Here is a 21,980-nt window from a genome sequence, read left to right on the forward strand (position 1 = left end):
TACAACGTCCCTCAGGGGTGACTTTCCTTTGTAATGACACGCTGCACCCCCTTGGTAGCGCTGCCCATCTTCTCACATCATTGTTTGGCTGGCTGCGCCTCTGCGGCCGCCCTGCCCGACACAACGCCCCTCGGTGTCTTATTTATTTTGACTGCGAGTGTGTGATTGACAGGCATGAGCAGTGCATATGTTCGCCTGTCACTCATCTCCTTCCGCCTTCTTCAGACTGTGCGGCTTCATGGCCGTGGCATGCGATAAGGGATCAGCTGACGCCACACAGTCTGCAGCAAGTGTAAGGACACGAGTGAGAGGCGAACATATGTACTGTGCAAGGCCATGAATCCCAGCCCCGCAGTGTGAAACAATGTAAAGACACTGCTGGGCTGGGATTTATGGGCATCGCGAACCGCACCAGCCGACATGAAATGATGTCAGAAGACAGGCTGCACAAACAGCGCATGGCCAAGGGATAACACAATAGCGCAGACTCCTGTACAGCTAATAACAACGCTCAGGAGACTGCGCCCAGCACCAAGGTGGGATTTTTGACAGCTGGGCTGCGTCTCATTAAGAAGGAAAGTCACGCCTCCAAGACAGTTTGACTGTATAAGGGGCTAAATGTTATACGTGTTTCATTCAGCATCTGCAAGATTCAAAACTTAAAGAGCAACCTTTGACTTGTGCAGCATTACAGCTGCACAAGGTGTGGCTCTTCTAGTTTGAAACACCTGAGGGGGGGTTAAAGGTTACCTTTAAAATTGGTTCAATTAGGCTTCGGCCTACACTCTGCTCCCTCTCCTCCTGCTGACCCTGGGCTCTAACACCGCCAGTTGGCGCCCGGAAGTGCTAGCTGCACAGAGCCAAACACCTCGCCAATGTGTCAGTGGGGTTCAGCAACGCCAGCTGTTCCCCTGCTGTGTAGCTGGCAACATGTCCTGCAAAAGCCACGCAGACACAAGAACTGAAATTGAAGGGAACCTGTCCCCCCCCAGGCGTTTGTATGTACTACAGCTACCTTGTACAGCAGTCATGCTGCATTTGTGCAAGGTGGCTCATAAACTTATTCTCCTTGCACACGTGGAACTGAACACGTCTAAAATGTGTCCCCTGAGACCATTACAACGTCCCTCAGGTGTGACTTTCCTTTGTAATGACACGCTGCACCCCCCTTGGTAGCGCTGCCCGTCTTCTCACATCATTGTTTGGCTGGCTGCGCCTCTGCGGCCGCCCTGCCCGACACAACGCCCCTCGGTGTCTTATTTATTTTGACTGCGAGGGTGTGATTGACGGGCATGAGCAGTGCATATGTTCGCCTGTCACTCATCTCCTTCCGCCTTCTTCAGACTGTGCGGCTTCATGGCCGTGGCATGCGATAAGGGATCAGCTGACGCCGCACAGTCTGAAGCAGGTGTAAGGACCCGAGTGAGAGGCGAACATATGTACTGCGCAAGGCCATGAATCCCAGCCCCGCAGTGTTTTAACAATGTAAAGACACTGCTGGGCTGGGATTCATGGGCATCGCGAACCGCACCAGCCGACATGAAATGATTTCAGAAGACGGACAGCACATGGCCAAGGGATAATGCCACAGCGCAGACTCCTGTACAGCAAAATGCGATGTTCAGGAGGCCGCGCCAAGCACCAAGTTGGTATTTTTGCCAGCTGTGCTGCGTCTCATTAAGAAGGGAACTCCCTCCTCCAAGACAGTTTTGACTGTATAAGGGCCTAAATGTGGTACGTGTTTCACTCAGCGTGTGCAAGGAACAAAATTAAAAGAGCAACCTTTGACTTGGGCAGCATTACTGCTGCCCAAGGTGTGGCTCTTCTAGTTTGTAACACCTGAGGGGGGGTTAAAGGTTACCTTTAAAATTGGTTCAATTAGGCTTCGGCCTACACTCTGCTCCCTCTCCTCCTGCTGTCCCTGGGCTTTAACACTGCCAGTTGGTGCCCGGAAGTGCTGGCTGCACAGAGCAAAACACCCGCCACTCTGTCAGTGGGGTTCAGCACCGCCAGCTGTTCCCCTGCTGTGTAGCTGGCAACGTGTCCTGCAAATGCCATGCAGACACAACAGACCTCCAAATGCCTCAGTGCAGGCTTCGGCCTACACTCTGCTCCCCCTGCTGACCCTTTGCTCCAAACCCACTAGTTGGGGCTGTAAGAAGACAAGCTTGAATAGGTCCCCATCCTGGTTCCAGTACCGTCAGCTGGTTCCGGGCAGAGCCTTTGGCTTAGGTGCCTCCCTCTGGGTATCCGAGTTCCACCAACGTCAGGTGGTCCTTGGTAGTGCTTTCAGGCACGGGTACCTCCTGCTTAGTAACCGGGTTCCAGTAACGTCAGCTGTTCCTCGTTAGTTCCATTGGCTCTTGGACCTTCGGCTACCCATCCGGGTTCCAGTACCGTCAGCTGGTTCTCGGCAGTGTCTTTTGCTCTTGTACCTTCTGCTCCCCATCCTGGTTCCAGTACCGTCAGCTGGTTCCGGGCAGAGCCTTTGGCTTAGGTGCCTCCTTCTGGGTATCTGAGTTCCACCAATGTCAGGTGGTCCTTGGTAGTGCTTTCAGGCACGGGTACCTCCTGCTTAGTAACCGGGTTCCAGTAACGTCAGCTGGTCCTCGGTAGTTCCATTGGCTCTTGGACCTTCGGGTAGCCATCCGAGTTCCAGTTCCATCAGCTGTTTCTCTGCATTTTCTCAGCCTTCTTGTACCTTCTGCTACATTTCCAAGTTCAAGACCCTAAAGACGACGACCCGGAAGACCACCCCTAAGATGACGACGACACCAGAGACGACAACCACTGAGATGACGACGACCCTGGAGACGATGACCCTGAAGACCACCCCGATGACGACGACCCCGGAGACGACGACCCTGGAGACGACGACGACATGGGAGACCGAGAAGCAGAAGAACAAGAGGCTGCAGAACAAAGAGCAGAAGAACATTAAGCATAACACAAAATATCAGAGCAAAAGATATTATCTAAATTATAAGCAGAAGAAGACTAAGCAGTGTATGGGGGTGAGTCCGTTCCTCCTCGTGGTGCCCCTGGATAAAGCCTGATGCTGCAGGCCAAACTGAACGCGGACAAATGTAACTCTTTTGTGACAGGCAGAACGGAAGGTGTAATCTTCAAACTTTTATAGATAACAACTATGGGAATGCCTGTCACAAATAAGAATATGATGAAGAACTTGAATATGAAGAAGAATAAGAGTTAAATAAAAAGAATATGAACAATGTAACAAAAAATATTATAGGTAGAAGATGAAGAAGAAGATGAATAAGGTGAAGAAGAACTTGATGTCAAAGATGCTGATGATGATGAAGAAGAAAGTGTGGGAGAAGTAAAAAAGAGGGTGAAGGGCGTGGAAGTAGTGAAACATCAATATCTGACAAAATAAAAAAAAACTTAACACAGTCAATATCTTTGTAACTCCGAACGTCTTAAAAATTTTTTAAAATTCCTGCTATTCTATTTGATTGGGCTAAACCTCTATGCCTTTAATGTCTCCGCCACCTCCCCCAATACATCCTACATTATTCTTAGTTGTTTTCCTTCATGTAGAATGAATCTACAAGGAAAGAAAGGGTTTATTTTAATTCCGATATTTTCATCCCATTGACTTGCATTGGTATCGGGTATCGGAATCGGCGAGATCCGATACTTTGACGGTATCGGCCGATACTTACCGATACCGATACTTTCCGATATCGGAAGGTATCGCTCAACACTAATCCCGAACAATTTTTCTGGCAGTTGTGTACAAAAGTTTTGTTGGTCTACCTGACCGTGGTTTTGTTTTTACAGAGCCCCTGATTTTCCCTTTGTTAATCTCAATTTGAATGCTGCTGACTGGCATTATCAATTCCTTGGATACCTTTTTTTATCCCTTTCCTATTTTGTACAGTTCAATTACCTTTTCCCATAGATCCGTTGACAATTCTTTTGCTTTCCTCATGAGTCACAATCCAGAAATGTCAGTGGCTGGATGAAAGATGCAAGAGTTTGTCTGGATCCCAGAAACTCACTCAGTTTTTATCCACACACACTGATTACAAGCAAACAGGTCACAGGTGAGGATGTTACCTTTAGTAGCCATTCAAACCCATTTGCCTATGTTATCAGGCAAACATCACCAGGGTATGTGAACTTTTGATCAAGGTCATTTGGATGTTTTGGGTTGTCATTATGATTCAAAAAGAGAAAACACAGTGGTTTGACAGTAAATGGCTTCACTCAACCACTAACCATGCGTGAAGAAAAAGTTTTGGTGTTACCATTCATATTCTCAGAAAAAAGACCAAAAAACCAAAAATTCTGCTGGAGTATGTAAACTTTTGAGCACAACTGTATATATATTTACACACAAATACATTTTAATATGTCACTATTAGTGTTGAGCGATACCTTCTGATATTTGAAAGTATCGGTATCGGATTGGATCGGCCGATATCCAAAAAATATCGGATATCGCCGATACCCGATACCAATACAAGTCAATGGGACACAAATATCGGAAGTGATCCTGGATGGTTCCCAGGATCTGAAGGAGAGGAAACTCTCCTTCAGGCCCTGGGATCCATATTCATGTAAAAGATAAAGAATAAAAATAAAAAATATGGATATGCTCACCCTCGGACGAGCCCTGGCTGTCACTGCTGCAAGCGTCTGCCTCCGTTCCTAAGAATGCTGAGTGAAGGACCTTCGATGACGTCGCGGCTTATGATTGGTCGCGTGACCGCTCATGTGACCGCTCACACGACCAGTCACAAGCTGCGACGTCATCGCAGGCCCTACACTCACTGCATTCTTAGGAATGGAGGCTGCCGCTTGCACCGCTGAGGTCCAGGGGCCTTCCGAGGGTGAGTATATCCATATTTTTTGTTTTTATTCTTTATTTTTTACATGAATATGGATCCCAGGGCCTGAAGGAGAGTCTCCTCACCTCCAGACCCTGGGAACCATACGCACCGCACACGCCTGGGCGCTTATAGGAACTTCCGATTCCGATTTCCGATATCACAAAAATATCGGAACTCGGTATCGGAATTCCGATACAGCGAATATCGGCCGATACCCGATATTTGCAGTATCGGAATGCTCAACACTAGTCACGATTAAAAATAAGATCTTACAAAATTCAAACTTGCCAAATTTTTCCTGAAAATTTGATTTTCAGCTAAATTTATTCATTTTGAATTAAATATTCTTTGCTATAATTTTTATGGTCTTTGGAGACCCCATAGCTTAATTAACATACGATGTAAAAACAAAATAGAATACTAATATTCACTCCTAGCCTGCTCGGCTCTTCAGCTGCTCGCTGCCTGTCGTCTGGTCCTCAGAGCCTACTTTTCTTTTCCCAGTTGATCACTGCCTTTCTTAGCGTGCTTCCATTAGGCCAAGACTTCCGTCCTCGACTAGGCCTCAAAGGTAACTGCGCGTTGCACATCATGACATCATAGACGTCCAATGATCTCTAAGGTGTGGTTCTTGACAACGGCAACAGCAGAATAAGAGGCTTTGAGGACTGGGAGCTTGCTGACACCATCTGTTCATCTTCCTTCCTCCCTCACATCTTTGAACTGTTCATTCTTGACTTGGAGTTCCGAGACCTGATTGTGGTTGTATTCACAGCATAGACTGAACAGGCCAGGAGATGTGCTGCACAACGGGGTAAAGAGGTGGCTATGAGGACGGGTAATGGGAAGTGACCAGTAATTGGGCTGGTCAGGTTAACCGTGAGATGAGAATACGTTTTTTTTTCTTTACTTTTGGAACAGTCTATGGTTTAGCAAATTGGCGGCCTAGAGGCCTAGTATCCTTTCTATACACATTTTCTAAAATACATTCTCAAAAATGCAGGTACTTTATATATTAGAGTATTATTATTCCCCTCAAATATATGCTCATCTCTACTCAATACTATATGTCAAAAGTTTTATAAAATTTTAAGCACCATTTAAATAGAAAGTGCAATGCTCCTTTAGAAGTTTGAATTTAACTTGTTCTTTCTAAACATTTAATTGAAATCTTTTTTGCCGTTACAACAGCATTTACAAAATATAAACAATATTTGTTCTTCATATGTCATCATATTATAATTCTCTATAATGTGTGTGGAAACCAAACAAAAGCATTTGTACAAGGCTGATTTCTTTCTTATAGTTTTGTTTACATGACTGGAGATGTCCTTGTTTTTCAATAGTTTACTAGAGCAGTAATTACCTTGATTTGTGTGTTAAATGCAAATTAAGTTATTATTATTCTCTGTGGCATGTTACAATTTATTGATGTTCTCAATGAACAGACACATTATGGCATGTCCTTTATATTAAAGCACATTTTAAGCTGAAGGTTGCATTATTTATTATAAAATACCTAGCCCTATTCAATAAAAAACATACTGTTTACGAGTATTTTGAGTCATAGAAAAATATTTTTAAGCCTCTTCCTGACATGGCCAAGTTCCGTTTTTTGGGGGGTTTGCTACCCTTCTTTCAAGAGCCATATTTTTTTTATTTTTCTGTCCACATAGAAATATATGGGCTTTTTTTTGTAGGACAAATTGCACTTCTGAATGATCACATTCTTTTTACCACATAGTGCGCTGCAGAATGAGACACAAATTCCAAGTTCAAAGAAATTGCAAAAAAAACGTAAATTCTGACATTTTTTTAAATTATTTTTGCAGCGTAGTGTGCAGTAAAAATAACCTGGCAATTTTATTCTACTCATCAGTACAATTATTTTAGTGGACCTGTAATGTTTTCATTTTTTGGACGATAGAGCGTGACGTGTGAATTTTTTTCTGTTTACGATGTATATTTATCGAATTATTTAATTTTATATTTTTAAAGATCAGTCTTTTACTTAAAAGATACCACATATGTGTATTTGTTTTTTATTATCCTTATTTATAATGGATAATGGGGGAAAATGGGGGTGATTTGAACTTTTATGGGGTTTTTTTCATAACTTTTTTTACATTTTTACTGAATGTATTATTCACTTTAAGGGGCTTGATCTTGCAATCATCTGATCATTTGTTCCATATACAACAACACCAAAGCTTTGCAGCATATAGTTCGATTTTTATTTATTTATTATGCTTTGCTTACATAGTGCTATTATATTACACAGCACTTTACAGACAATATCATTGCTTTTCTCATTGTGCCTCGCTATCTGAATGCCCTATCAGTATGTCTTTGGAGTGTGAAAGGAAACTGGATTACTAATGCAAACACTGGGAGAACAAGCAAACTCCTTGCAGGTGATTGTCCTTGGTGAGATTTGGATCCAGGACCCCAGCACCGCAAAGCAACAGAGATAATCACTGAGCAACTGTGCGGCCCAAAATTCAAAATATCCTAATAAAGTTATGGCTCTGGGAAGGAGGGAATGAAGACAAGGAGGAGAAAGTGCAGAAAAACAGCAAACATTTATTAAAAGACAGCAGCGCGTTTCAAAATTGATCTGATTTCTTATGCAGGCTATATGGCCAATATACAGACATATACATACGTTATGCGTCAGCACACTGAGAGGTAAGACATTTGTGATAAGGATCATCCATATTAAGGTAAACATTGACATGGTTGGATGGTTTTTGCACTCTTTCAAAAAAAAAATTCTAACTAAGTACCTTACACCTTAAACATTTACTCATTAGTCGCAGTGTGCTGATACATTATGTATGTACATACAGCTCTGGCAAAAATTAAGAGACCACAGCAAAATGTTCAGTTTGTCTGATTTTTCCATGCTTGCACGGGGCGGAGAAGGCTGGAGAGACACTGCGGTGACAGAGGAGAGTGCAGACCACCAAAGGGTATGCGCACCACCAAATAATAGGTATGAACATGCCAAAAAATGGAAACAAATTAATTTCTCTCGTAGAATAATCCCATTGATTCAGATGAGAACATCACATGTACAAAGATATTACAGTAACTAATAATAGAAAAACATCCAAAGATTATTGTCGATCGTGTTGTAGCATCAATGGGGTATATTCAATCCAGTGGAATGAGAGATGATATATTTAGGTTGTTGCCAATGAAAACAAATAAATATGAGACAAAAAAATAACAAAAAAAGGACAAATTATTAAAAAATGACAACGGGCAATATAGAAAGGTCACTTTTACGGATCCTGATTAGATCCGGGGGGGGGGGGGAAGAATAGACACAGGGATGGGACACGTACGTGACTTATCAGGAGAAAATGTGTAAGATTAAATTATAAAAATGAAGAGAAGCTAAGGGATTCATTTAACCCTCTTGGTATCAGGGTCGCCAAGTCGTACTATCCAATTGGCCTCTCGTTGCACCAAGAGTTTTTTACAATTCCTCCCCGATACCCATATGTAAACTCTCAATCCTCCTGACACAAAGAGACCCAGCGTCACAATTGTGATAGATTTTAAAGTGATAGTCTTCAGATCAGAGGGATCGACCACCTTCCTAGCCGTGCAAATGTCCTGGATGTTTTTGCATATTCTAATCCTGAGCTTCCTTGAGGTGAGACCTATATAGATCAGAGAGCAATCACACATGGCATAATACATAACAGTAAAAGTGCCACATAAGATATGCTGTCTGATCGAAAATTGTTTAGAACCATCAGAAGACTCAAAGGAGAAACTGAGTAGGACATTTGCACAGGCGAGACAGTGGCCACATTGGAAATAACCCAGAAGGGGGCCCTTTGTCCCAAAAACATTTCTAATAGGAGGGATGTAGTGACTTCTAACTAGGAGGTTACCTAAATTCGGTGCCCTCCTAGAGGTCATAGAAGGAAAGACACCCAAAATGGATCCAAGGGTGGGTTCGGTTTTTAATATAGACCAATGTTTGATCAGGATATCCCTAATATTGCGCCATTCATGGTTATATGTGGTAGTAAACCTAATTGTATCCAAACCTCTATCTCTCCCATGATTACGTGTAGGATATAGTAGGTCATTTTGCGGGGTATGTCTGGCTCTATCAAAGCCTCGTTTAATGCTCCTACGGTTATAGCCGTTTGATTCAAACCGTGACATAAGGTCAGCAGCAAAGAACTTATTGGAGCATATTTGTCTCATTCTCAGAAACTGCCTGACCGGGACAGCCCTTATTGTAGCAGGATTTCTGTAGACGTCAGACTGGATACGTCGCATGGTGTTGATTTCCAGAGTGACATCCAGAAAGTCTATTTTTTTTAAATCATACTGGTATGTTGATTGAAAATTATAAGAATTCAAATTAAGATGATTGATATGTATATGTCACAAGTGTGTCATGTCAACCTGGGAAACCTGTGGGTAGAAGATCACAGTACATTGTGAATCGCAAATGTTCCATTTAGCCTGTGTCTTTGAGACCCATATTAAATTATTTTTACTTAATTTGGGGCTGAAGAGGTTAAAGACCCTTTCTATGGTGGTCAGAAACTTGCAGCTGCATTTTCAGCTGCTTCTGATAGGGTTATTAAGTCTCCCTATAAAACCTGGCCAGACCCTCTCTGTCTTGCCAGTGAAAGTTTGCTTCCTAGCTCCTTGGAGACACTGTGCTATATTGTAGATTGTGTTGCTACTGGAGATTGTTGCGTGCTGTTTTGGGGTAAAAACTTTTCACATTACCCCATTCCCATTTGGTTGGTACATTCCTATCCTTCCCCTTATACCTCTCTTACTTTGGTGAGTGTCTGTATGTTTGTTCCTTACTTTTACCCATCTGTCCCACAAGTTAATACATTATCTTTCCTGTCCAGAGCCTCCTGGGGGAGGAGACAGCTTAATGAATAACAGGAGATCAGAAAGGTCAGAGACTTGGGCCTCTCTACCATTAAGAGTAACCCCAGGACAGGGATAGTCAGGGTCCCAGTTCCAGGGACAGTTTGAGGCCCCTCCCTCACCGAAAGTCCATCAAAACCTGACTTTTTATCTAGCCCTACATTTTTCAGGATTTTGACATGATCCCATTGCTAACCTTGCAAAACAGCTGCAGAGTCTGTCTTTTGGGCTGTCTAACCTACAGACTAAGGTCTTGTCACAACAGATAGCTGAACCAGAACCTAAAGTGGCACTCCCGGATAGATTTGTTGCATTTTGAGAGGCCTTTAAGCTCTATTTCAGGTTTCATGCATGGTCATCTGGGAGTGAGGTACAGAGGATAGGGATTGCTGTCTCCCTTCTTCAAGGGGACCTTCAATTCTGGGCCTTCTCATTCCCATCTGACTCTTTGTTGCTACATTCAGTGGATGGATTTTTCACGGCCATTGACCAAGTTTATGATGACCTGGACCAGATCTCCTGGTAGAGTCTGAGCTTCATAAGATAAAGCAGGGAATCTGACCAGCAGAAAAATTTTGTTCAGAATTCCATAGTTGGGCCCCTGACACCCAGCGGAATGATCATGCCATTAGTAGTCAGTTTTGTTAGGGCTTGTCTGAATGGTTAAAGGATGCATTGGTGCAGTACAAAATTCCAGTGTCGTTACATGCCACCATGGCTATTGCCATATACAGCTCTGGCAAAGATTAAGAGACCACCACATCAAAACCATGTCATGGGCAGCCCAATCTCCAGACCTGAACCCCATTGAAAACCTGTGGAATGTAATCAAGAGGATGGTGGATAGTCACAAGCCATCAAACAAAGAACTGCTTAAATTTTTGCACCAGAAGCAGTGTGAAAGACTGGTGGGAAGCTTGCCAAGGCGCATGAAAGCTGTGATTAAAAATCATGGTTATTCCACAAAATATTGATTTCTGAACTCTTCCTGAGTTAAAACATTAGTATTGTTGTTTCTAAAAGATTCTAAACTTGGTTTTCTTAGCATTATTTGAGGTCTGAAAGCACAGTTTTTTTTAATGTTGCCCATTTTTCCTTGTCAGAAAAAAATACAAAAATTATTGCTTAGAAATTCAGGGACATGTTGTCAGAAGTTTGTAGAATAAAAGAACAATTTACATTTTACTCAAAAATATACCAATAAAGAGAAAAATCAGACAAACTGAACATTTTGTAGTGGTCTCTTAATTTTTGCCAGAGCTGTATATCGATAGACGCCTCATGGATAGATCTGTTGTGACTTCATCCTCTTGGTACTTCCTAATACCTAGGTTCGCCCTTTGTGCTCTGAAGAACCAATGCAGTTAGGAGTAGAGATGAGCAAATTTGATCGGGTCAGGGCTTATTCAGAAAGCTATACCATTTACCAAATAAGCTGCAGAGGGAACCCGGCTTCCTGGATCACTCCGGCTAATCAGCTGTTCGGCTCTGCAGCTGCATGTGTCCCGGCTGCATGACAGTCATGACACATGCATGGAGAGCCTGTTTGTTGGGCTCTCCTCAGATGTTTTGTGTCAGATAACCAGGAGCATTGTTGCTCTTTTCTACCACTGGCTGAGTTTGCATTGAACAATCGTAGTAGTGAGTCCACTGGTAAGTCGCCATTCTTTTGTGCACATGGCTTCCGTCCACAATTCTGTACCTTCTGTAAAGTTGAGTCTTCGGTGGTTCCTGTGAAGGAACAATTTTTTTCTTCACCCTCATCTATGTGCGAAGGGGGTCAGAATAATTTAAAGATCATGGAGGACAAATATAAATGTATGGCTCATAAGAAATGATTGTCAGGTCCGGACCTTGGGGGTGAATGGTTTAGTAAATTGGGAAATTAGGTCCTTAGTTTATTGGTCACCGTAATCAACCCTGCAGCTTTTCGACATTCAACAAGATGGAGACTAAAAAATAATTTACATTAGGAAAGAAATATCAAAAAGCTACTTCTTTGAAACAATCTAGCAGATTTACCTGGTGTTCAGAGGGTGGTTTTAGATTTAGCAGAACCTGTGTAGTGGCGAATAGCACATGCTGTTGTTGTTGCTTGATGTCGGCCACTTCCGAAGACAAGAACTGCAACTGCGTGGTCAGGGCGTTCACCAGGCCCATGATGGCATTCCAGTACACAAGGAATGAAGTGGGCTGGTGATAATGTCATGATGTCTGAAGTTAGTGAGAAGGGGCCTGCAACTGTCCCTGGAGCTGGAGTCCTCACTATCCCTGTCCTATGGGTACTCTGGAATTTAGAGAGGCCTGAGTCTCCAACCTTACTATGCTCCTGAATGCACAATGAAACAAAATATTCCCTTAACACACAATAAGGTATGGGACAGACGAGAAACCAGAAGCTGCAATCACACAAAAATGCTCATGAAACAACAAAGTGAAGAATAAGTGAACAATTGGAGCAACAAACCAAATGGTAGAGGATAAGGAAATAAACACACAATGAAAACCACGTGAATAGCTCCTGGAGTTAACACCAACTAGCTGACACAAATATGGACTACTCCTTTACCACCAAACTGGGTAGCTGTAAGCTACCACCGTCAGGGAACAGAGGAAGCAGTAAGGTTTAAATAGAAGCCCCTGCAGGGTAATAGAATAGGTCAAATAACAAATGGAAAACACCTGCTTTAAGAAAGGCATGGACAAAAAGACGAATGGTATTCAGGACAGCAACACTATCTCCCGTGGCTCAGCGGATAGAGACTCCAGCAGACAAACACAAAACTGCCAGATCAAATTCTGAGGCATGGCAGGGAAGTTCTGGTTCGGTGAGCAGGCCAACATTTACATTCCAAATAGAGATGCACAGATCAATTCACGGAGGATCGAGCTCAAGTCAATTTTCCTGAATTTTGTGGATTCATGCAAGTTCATCCATTTTTAGATTTGATTAATGGTTGTCAAAAAAAACCTTGCAAGGCACCATTTACCATATTGTTAAAGCATCAGAGAGCAGGTAAACATCATTTAGCATTGTAGCTCTGGCTTCCCCATAAGGCCTTGCAGTTATGACATCTTACTGAATATCGTACCTTGTACTGTAGTGGTCAGTACCTGGGCAGCTGTTCCCAGCAGAGTACAGTTTGTACGGCAGAGTCATTTTTCATCTCCATAATCAGTGGGGAAGCCTCTCTCTAGTGTAGTCTGTAAACTTTCAAAGTCAGCAGGTAAATTGTAAGCTCTTATGGTTAGCGTGGTCTTCTCTCTGGCCTGTAAAGTACAAGCTCTGATGGTCAGCAGAGTCTTCTCTCTCCTCTCCTGCATGTGTATTTTCCTGGGAATTGTAAGCTTTGCATTATTGAAATCCATACAAATTTATTAACTCAAATTCTGGGGAAAAATTTGGTGAAGTCAGCAAATTCCAATTTCAAAAGATCTGCTAATCTCTAATTTCAAATACATTATCCAGTGAACAGAAAGTTTGCTCTAAAAATGACTTGTATAAAAAAAGACTTCCCATTGTCCTTATAGCAAATATAAGAAAACAAACTCTCAGAGTACAGGCAAATAATCACAGTGCTTGACCTAATGGTAACAACATCTTATGACGGTAAAGATAAATTATTTCCATAACATTATATTCCCCCACATGCATTCCTGACTAAGACAAGCATACATTATGTAATTGAATGTCTGAATAAGGGAAGAGTCAGACACCCATGTAACCTGGACGGGGATCGCAACGCAATACTAGGACTGGGCGGTGGCTCACCCAACCCGAGCGTCCAAGCATTGTGTTGCGATCTTTGTTCGATTTATATGGCCGTCTGAATCTACCTTAACAGTAAGAAACAAGACACCCCATAACTGTGACAGCCATGGCCTTAGTGTCAGTGACAGTCAACACCTCCCTTAACAATGACAGTAATGACCTCCACATAATTGATAGCCACATCTTCTCATGACAGTGATTGCCACAGTTTGATAAAAGTGACAAACACAGACTAATATTATATTGGCTGCCAGAAGGATTCCATAACAGTGACACATAATAATAATAATTATAATAGCAGTAAGTGGACATAAGATAAGAGAGTAATAAAAAGAAAACAAGGTTAGAGGTAAAGTTTTAAAATGTTTAGGTTGTTTTTTTTCCTTTCTTTTTAATTACTTTTCATTTTATGGAAATATAGGCAGACAACTTTTTGATTCCTCAGAACATACTGTATGTATTTCTCATAGATCAGAAAAAGAAGGTTTTGAAACCCTAATCCTCAGTCACATAACAAAGCATTGTTCACAGATGTGATGTAGAGTTACTAATAGCTCAAAGGTTTATGTGGATCCCAAGACATTGCTCCTTCTACAACCCTAAGGATAGAAAAAACAGAGATTGCAATATTTTCTGCTTGAATGCTTTGAGCTTTTTCTTCAAGTTGTGAATAGTAAGATTTCAGGGTGTTTTATGAGTGATTATATTAATTTACTACCTGATGTAAATCTAAATAAACTGACACTAAGCTTGACATGGAAAGGAAACAATCACAGTGAGTAAAGAGTCAAGCAAGCTTATTATCTTAATATGTTATGAATACAAGACAGGAAATTTGTCACGATAATGTTCAAGAATACAGATTTCTTATTTATTTATTTTTTTGATAACTGCTAATTTATGCTTCTTGTGAAATTTATTTTTTTATATTATCAACTAAAATAGAGCACAAATATATACAGTTGTGCTCAAAAGTTTTCATACTCTGACAGAATTTTTGCTTTTATGGCGTTTTTTTCAGAGAATATGAATGATAACACCAAACTTTTTTCTCCACTCATGGATAGTGGTTAGGTGAAGACATTTAGGGTATCTGCACACGTTGTGGATTTGGCTGTGGATTTTTCCACACAGATTCAGAAAAATCCGCAGGTAAAACGCCCTGCATTTTACCTGTGGATTAGGTTTCTTTCACACTTTCATTTTAACAATCTGCACAGGATCCATCAAAATGTTGAAATGACGGAACCTGTGTAGACTGTAAAAAACGGGTGCACTGGGCCCGTTTCTCTGACGGACCCGTCGAGACTATGTGCACCTTTTAACTTTAACACTATATAACACTATATAAATGTCCGGGACATAATAATAGGACCAAAACTCAAACTAGCATATACCAACACTGAATGGATCCAGAGAACCACAACTGAGTATAATCCAAAAGAATTTTATTACAAAAATCAAAGAACACAATAATGAAACAATAAAATGAGAACCACAGTAAGCCAATGTGTGGGACACAATGAAAAACCAAGCACCCAAGGTCACTACTAATACTATATATATATACAAGTACCAAATCAATGCCATGTGAGATGCGTGAAAACAGGCTAGACACACTGTCTGTGCAACTGTTTAGTGAGAAATAGTTAACATTTTAACCAAGCCCCACTTAAATGGATAAAGTGTATAGTGCATAGTGCAGCGCCCCAGAGTTCTGGTCGTTGCAGTACTGTGGCTCTGCCACTAAGGGGAGCCATGGTACGTTCGATGGCACTGAAGGAGTTCCTCCAATCAGGTATCACAGACACCAATATGTTTCACAGCAGGGCCTCCGGGGGGAGCTAAGGGTGCTATTCATTAGGCCACTCCCCACCATAGTGGGTAAACTGGGGGTCAGGCAGGAAGTTAGAAGAGAACGCTGATGGGATTGAACAGAGCAACACCCTGTGGCAGAGGGTGTTGTGAAGGGAGAGACTGTAGGGTCTCTGCCAGGGGTGGGATCCTGGCAGAGGCTTGGCATTGAGAGAACGTAACGGGACCGTGCCTGCTCAGCTTAGCGACGGTGCCCAAGAAAGGACTAGAAGCGAGGCAGATTGTGCTGAGTGAGAAACGAGATCAAGCAGAAGGAGAATACCAGCAGGGGTTTTGTTGAAAGAGGCAGCACCCTGCTGAGGCGCAATACCGGTGGCCGGAACGCCGAGGGAGTGGATTAGAATACAGCTTCAAGCCATACTCCACACAGCGGCAGGACAGTCGGTCTCAGGCGGGCTGTCTACCACATATCACCTATGAAGTCTTGGGGGGCAATTGCGGGAGAGGGGCGTCTCTAGGGTCCCGGAAGAACTCCAGGCCTACCTGACAAACGGGTGCCATTCCAACCTGAATACAGGGAAGGGGTGGATTACAGAGGAACATCAAATCGAGTTGTGAGGGAACTTAAGAAACAGACACAACCGTTGTGGGGTCACTTTCCGTGAGCACAGCAGGGAAGGACTACAACACATAGCGCTAGAAGGAAGGCACAGATCTCCACCTGAGAGGAGGACTCTGGAGGTGCCATTGGACCGGCTGGACTTGCGTAGCCTGGTGAACCGTGTTCTGGACTGAGGACTCAGAGATCTCCAGTAAAGAGGTAAAGAGACGGCAACCTGGTGTCCTTGTTATTTACCGCGACCTGCACCCCACAACTGCACCGCTACACCACCATTAGCACCACTTATTTCACCGGACGTCCCCCACTGACGGACAGGGCCACGGACCGGGTCTAGCCACCGTGACAACCCCAGGACTGAGACCTAGAGGCCCGGCTCCGGGTACCCCTCGGCCCTGCGGCGGTGTGGGGGCGCGCCGCAACTTGGCGTCACGAACAGGATCTACTTAAGCCTGAAGAATCAGGTCATGTGTGCCTAGAGACTGTGATTTACTGTGCTTGGACTGTAGTTTATTGTAAGACTGTGCTGCGCCAGTTGCCGCCAAAATCCGCCGCCATTACAGCGCTGAGGAGAGCGCAGGAAGAGAAGAGGGGCGTGAAGTGGGCGTAGGCAAGCTGGAGAGGGCGAACAACAATGGCCGCCCAGTCTAAGTATTTCTGTGTCCTGAGGACGTGCCCGTCAACAGCTGAGGTACGCCTCCTGATCTTGGTTGGAGGGTGGAGACCATGGGGACGGGGCCGCCCACGGAAGAGACCGCGGGAAGAAGACGCGGGAGAGGAGAAAAAGATGGCGACACCCGGAGCACCATGCGGAGCTGACCCGGCCCGGCCTGAGGCTGCGCAGCCTGGGGTAGCCCCAGAGATACCAACACTGCGGGGTCTGACCCTCGCAGGGCCACAGATGGGACGACCCCCTGTACCGATGTCCGCGGAGTGCGCGGCTGCAGCTGAGGCCCGACAGTTAGCACGCCGGCTGAAAGAGGATGCCCGTGTGCTTGCTCGGATGGGTCAACCAACGGAGATCCGCTTGTCCCCAGTATCCCCCGCTCCGTCCCACCTGGCCGCGTCTGAAGGCACGCTACCGACTCCGGACCTGAAAATAATCCCGGACGCCGAACACTTCCGGCGTCTGATGGCCGCCTGGCGGAGCCGACCCCAGCCGGCGGAGCAGATTGATTCGATTGGCGCGCCGGAGATTCCGACCTCGCACTGGGGTGTGGTGGTGGCCTTTAATCCCCGATATGGGAGAGGAGTGATCCAAGAAATTGGAGAGCCAGTACAAGTTCGGGTAGACCGAGAAGAGGTGGAACCTTGCCGCGGGGGGTTTGATCGCGACCTGGAGCCAGGAGATGCCGTCACCTATACGAGGTGGAAGAGGGACGCCAGTGAGACGGGCTGGTTCGCTCGAGGGGTCCAGCGATGCATCGCCCTCCAGGCTGCTGCGGGGACACCAGAAGGGGATAGTCCCGGAGGAAAGGCAGCAGAACCCGGCCCCGCGGAACCGCAAGGAGCCCAGCCTCGCCGCACTCCAGAGGGACGTGTGCACCTGCCAACAAGGAGGACCCCCCGGAGGGGAATCTTATCCTTACTGGGACCAGAACGGCGTCCTGGCTCACCGGGCCGATCTGTTGGTCTGGTGAGGCCAGAAAAGAGATCACCTTCCGCAGAACCTCAGTAAGACATTGCTGTCAGAAAATGTAAATAGTTGCTATTTTATTGTTTTAACTATTCCTGATTGTTTGCTGCTAAAACCCGTCCAGGGTAAACTTTAAAAGGTGACCCCTTTGTTGACCCGGGGTCACCATTGTTGTTTCCTTGAAGTTTTGCACAAAAGTTACACAAACTGTGAAATCATGGACTGTGCATGATTCGAACTTCCTTGTAAATAGTTGCACCTTCTTAAGGGTGCCTCCTACTGGTTTTAGTTAAAAGACACTTTGCGAAGATACCTTTCCTACTGGTTTTAGTTAAAAGACACTTTGCGAAGATGCCATTCCGGAGCCTTTGCGTGGACTGGTAGGCTGAGAAGACGAGCTACCTCAGAAAGGCTTGGTCCCCTCTTAAAGGGGATGCGTGGAATTGAACTTGAAAGCGATACTGTTTTAGAACGGTAACATGATGATGCTTTGAGAAAAAGGATGTAACTGTTTTACATGAAAAGTTATATGTGTTTAAATTGTTTGAATTGTGAAATCTGAAAATAATGTTTTGTGAAAGGAAAAGATGCAGAGAGCCCGCAGGGGTAGAAGTAGAGATCTGCGTAGTTGAAAGTAAAGAAGTAATGATGAAGGTGAGGATAGAAGGTAAACCCTGCGTCCCCATAGAAAGTTACTTTGTTACTAAGGACAGAAAGCGAACCCGTAGGGGTTAGAGAGTGAGTCCTTAAAGGAGCCGAGTAGAGCTGGCTCAGAGTTCTTTAAACGAAAGGAATGTTATGTCTATACTATGTATAGTAGCGAAAGGCAGTAGGCTCTGGCTGAACGGGGCGGTCCTGTAAAAGAAAGGAGAGGCAGTAGGTCTGGTGCCATAGGGACAGGCGGTCCTGCAGGTTCAAAGTAGGAGAATGTGAAGTTACCCTACCCTGTAATGTGATTATAGGAAGGCCTTTGGTAAACTAAGAGTGTATGTTTCTTAAAGGCAATGTTAATTTATTGTTCCAGAATTTGCACTAAGTAGAATACCCGGTTGGGTAACAGGAGTTATGTATAGCCTGTAATTTATAATGTTGACTATGTTTGTAACGTTAAAAGTGTCCTCACCTCCCATAAAGGGAAGCCTGTTCAAGTATACTTATTGTTTTGCACTCAACAAAATTGTATGTCTGTTTACTAATCTGTATTGTTGTTTTTCTTCCCAGTCCCGGAGTACTGTGTTTAACCAGGGGGGAGTGCAGCGCCCCAGAGTTCTGGTCGTTGCAGTACTGTGGCTCTGCCACTAAGGGGAGCCATGGTACGTTCGATGGCACTGAAGGAGTTCCTCCAATCAGGTATCACAGACACCAATATGTTTCACAGCAGGGCCTCCGGGGGGAGCTAAGGGTGCTATTCATTAGGCCACTCCCCACCATAGTGGGTAAACTGGGGGTCAGGCAGGAAGTTAGAAGAGAACGCTGACGGGATTGAACAGAGCAACACCCTGTGGCAGAGGGTGTTGTGAAGGGAGAGACTGTAGGGTCTCTGCCAGGGGTGGGATCCTGGCAGAGGCTTGGCATTGAGAGAACGTAACGGGACCGTGCCTGCTCAGCTTAGCGGCGGTGCCCAAGAAAGGACTAGAAGCGAGGCAGATTGTGCTGAGTGAGAAACGAGATCAAGCAGAAGGAGAATACCAGCAGGGGTTTTGTTGAAAGAGGCAGCACCCTGCTGAGGCGCAATACCGGTGGCCGGAACGCCGAGGGAGTGGATTAGAATACAGCTTCAAGCCATACTCCACACAGCGGCAGGACAGTCGGTCTCAGGCGGGCTGTCTACCACATATCACCTATGAAGTCTTGGGGGGCAATTGCGGGAGAGGGGCGTCTCTAGGGTCCCGGAAGAACTCCAGGCCTACCTGACAAACGGGTGCCATTCCAACCTGAATACAGGGAAGGGGTGGATTACAGAGGAACATCAAATCGAGTTGTGAGGGAACTTAAGAAACAGACACAACCGTTGTGGGGTCACTTTCCGTGAGCACAGCAGGGAAGGACTACAACACATAGCGCTAGAAGGAAGGCACAGATCTCCACCTGAGAGGAGGACTCTGGAGGTGCCATTGGACCGGCTGGACTTGCGTAGCCTGGTGAACCGTGTTCTGGACTGAGGACTCAGAGATCTCCAGTAAAGAGGTAAAGAGACGGCAACCTGGTGTCCTTGTTATTTACCGCGACCTGCACCCCACAACTGCACCGCTACACCACCATTAGCACCACTTATTTCACCGGACGTCCCCCACTGACGGACAGGGCCACGGACCGGGTCTAGCCACCGTGACAACCCCAGGACTGAGACCTAGAGGCCCGGCTCCGGGTACCCCTCGGCCCTGCGGCGGTGTGGGGGCGCGCCGCAACTTGGCGTCACGAACAGGATCTACTTAAGCCTGAAGAATCAGGTCATGTGTGCCTAGAGACTGTGATTTACTGTGCTTGGACTGTAGTTTATTGTAAGACTGTGCTGCGCCAGTTGCCGCCAAAATCCGCCGCCATTACAGCGCTGAGGAGAGCGCAGGAAGAGAAGAGGGGCGTGAAGTGGGCGTAGGCAAGCTGGAGAGCGCGAACAACAATGGCCGCCCAGTCTAAGTATTTCTGTGTCCTGAGGACGTGCCCGTCAACAGCTGAGGTACGCCTCCTGATCTTGGTTGGAGGGTGGAGACCATGGGGACGGGGCCGCCCACGGAAGAGACCGCGGGAAGAAGACGCGGGAGAGGAGAAAAAGATGGCGACACCCGGAGCACCATGCGGAGCTGACCCGGCCCGGCCTGAGGCTGCGCAGCCTGGGGTAGCCCCAGAGATACCAACACTGCGGGGTCTGACCCTCGCAGGGCCACAGATGGGACGACCCCCTGTACCGATGTCCGCGGAGTGCGCGGCTGCAGCTGAGGCCCGACAGTTAGCACGCCGGCTGAAAGAGGATGCCCGTGTGCTTGCTCGGATGGGTCAACCAACGGAGATCCGCTTGTCCCCAGTATCCCCCGCTCCGTCCCACCTGGCCGCGTCTGAAGGCACGCTACCGACTCCGGACCTGAAAATAATCCCGGACGCCGAACACTTCCGGCGTCTGATGGCCGCCTGGCGGAGCCGACCCCAGCCGGCGGAGCAGATTGATTCGATTGGCGCGCCGGAGATTCCGACCTCGCACTGGGGTGTGGTGGTGGCCTTTAATCCCCGATATGGGAGAGGAGTGATCCAAGAAATTGGAGAGCCAGTACAAGTTCGGGTAGACCGAGAAGAGGTGGAACCTTGCCGCGGGGGGTTTGATCGCGACCTGGAGCCAGGAGATGCCGTCACCTATACGAGGTGGAAGAGGGACGCCAGTGAGACGGGCTGGTTCGCTCGAGGGGTCCAGCGATGCATCGCCCTCCAGGCTGCTGCGGGGACACCAGAAGGGGATAGTCCCGGAGGAAAGGCAGCAGAACCCGGCCCCGCGGAACCGCAAGGAGCCCAGCCTCGCCGCACTCCAGAGGGACGTGTGCACCTGCCAACAAGGAGGACCCCCCGGAGGGGAATCTTATCCTTACTGGGACCAGAACGGCGTCCTGGCTCACCGGGCCGATCTGTTGGTCTGGTGAGGCCAGAAAAGAGATCACCTTCCGCAGAACCTCAGTAAGACATTGCTGTCAGAAAATGTAAATAGTTGCTATTTTATTGTTTTAACTATTCCTGATTGTTTGCTGCTAAAACCCGTCCAGGGTAAACTTTAAAAGGTGACCCCTTTGTTGACCCGGGGTCACCATTGTTGTTTCCTTGAAGTTTTGCACAAAAGTTACACAAACTGTGAAATCATGGACTGTGCATGATTCGAACTTCCTTGTAAATAGTTGCACCTTCTTAAGGGTGCCTCCTACTGGTTTTAGTTAAAAGACACTTTGCGAAGATACCTTTCCTACTGGTTTTAGTTAAAAGACACTTTGCGAAGATGCCATTCCGGAGCCTTTGCGTGGACTGGTAGGCTGAGAAGACGAGCTACCTCAGAAAGGCTTGGTCCCCTCTTAAAGGGGATGCGTGGAATTGAACTTGAAAGCGATACTGTTTTAGAACGGTAACATGATGATGCTTTGAGAAAAAGGATGTAACTGTTTTACATGAAAAGTTATATGTGTTTAAATTGTTTGAATTGTGAAATCTGAAAATAATGTTTTGTGAAAGGAAAAGATGCAGAGAGCCCGCAGGGGTAGAAGTAGAGATCTGCGTAGTTGAAAGTAAAGAAGTAATGATGAAGGTGAGGATAGAAGGTAAACCCTGCGTCCCCATAGAAAGTTACTTTGTTACTAAGGACAGAAAGCGAACCCGTAGGGGTTAGAG

This window comes from Ranitomeya variabilis, chromosome 2, assembly GCF_051348905.1.
Source record: "Ranitomeya variabilis isolate aRanVar5 chromosome 2, aRanVar5.hap1, whole genome shotgun sequence".
Taxonomy (NCBI): domain Eukaryota; kingdom Metazoa; phylum Chordata; class Amphibia; order Anura; family Dendrobatidae; genus Ranitomeya; species Ranitomeya variabilis.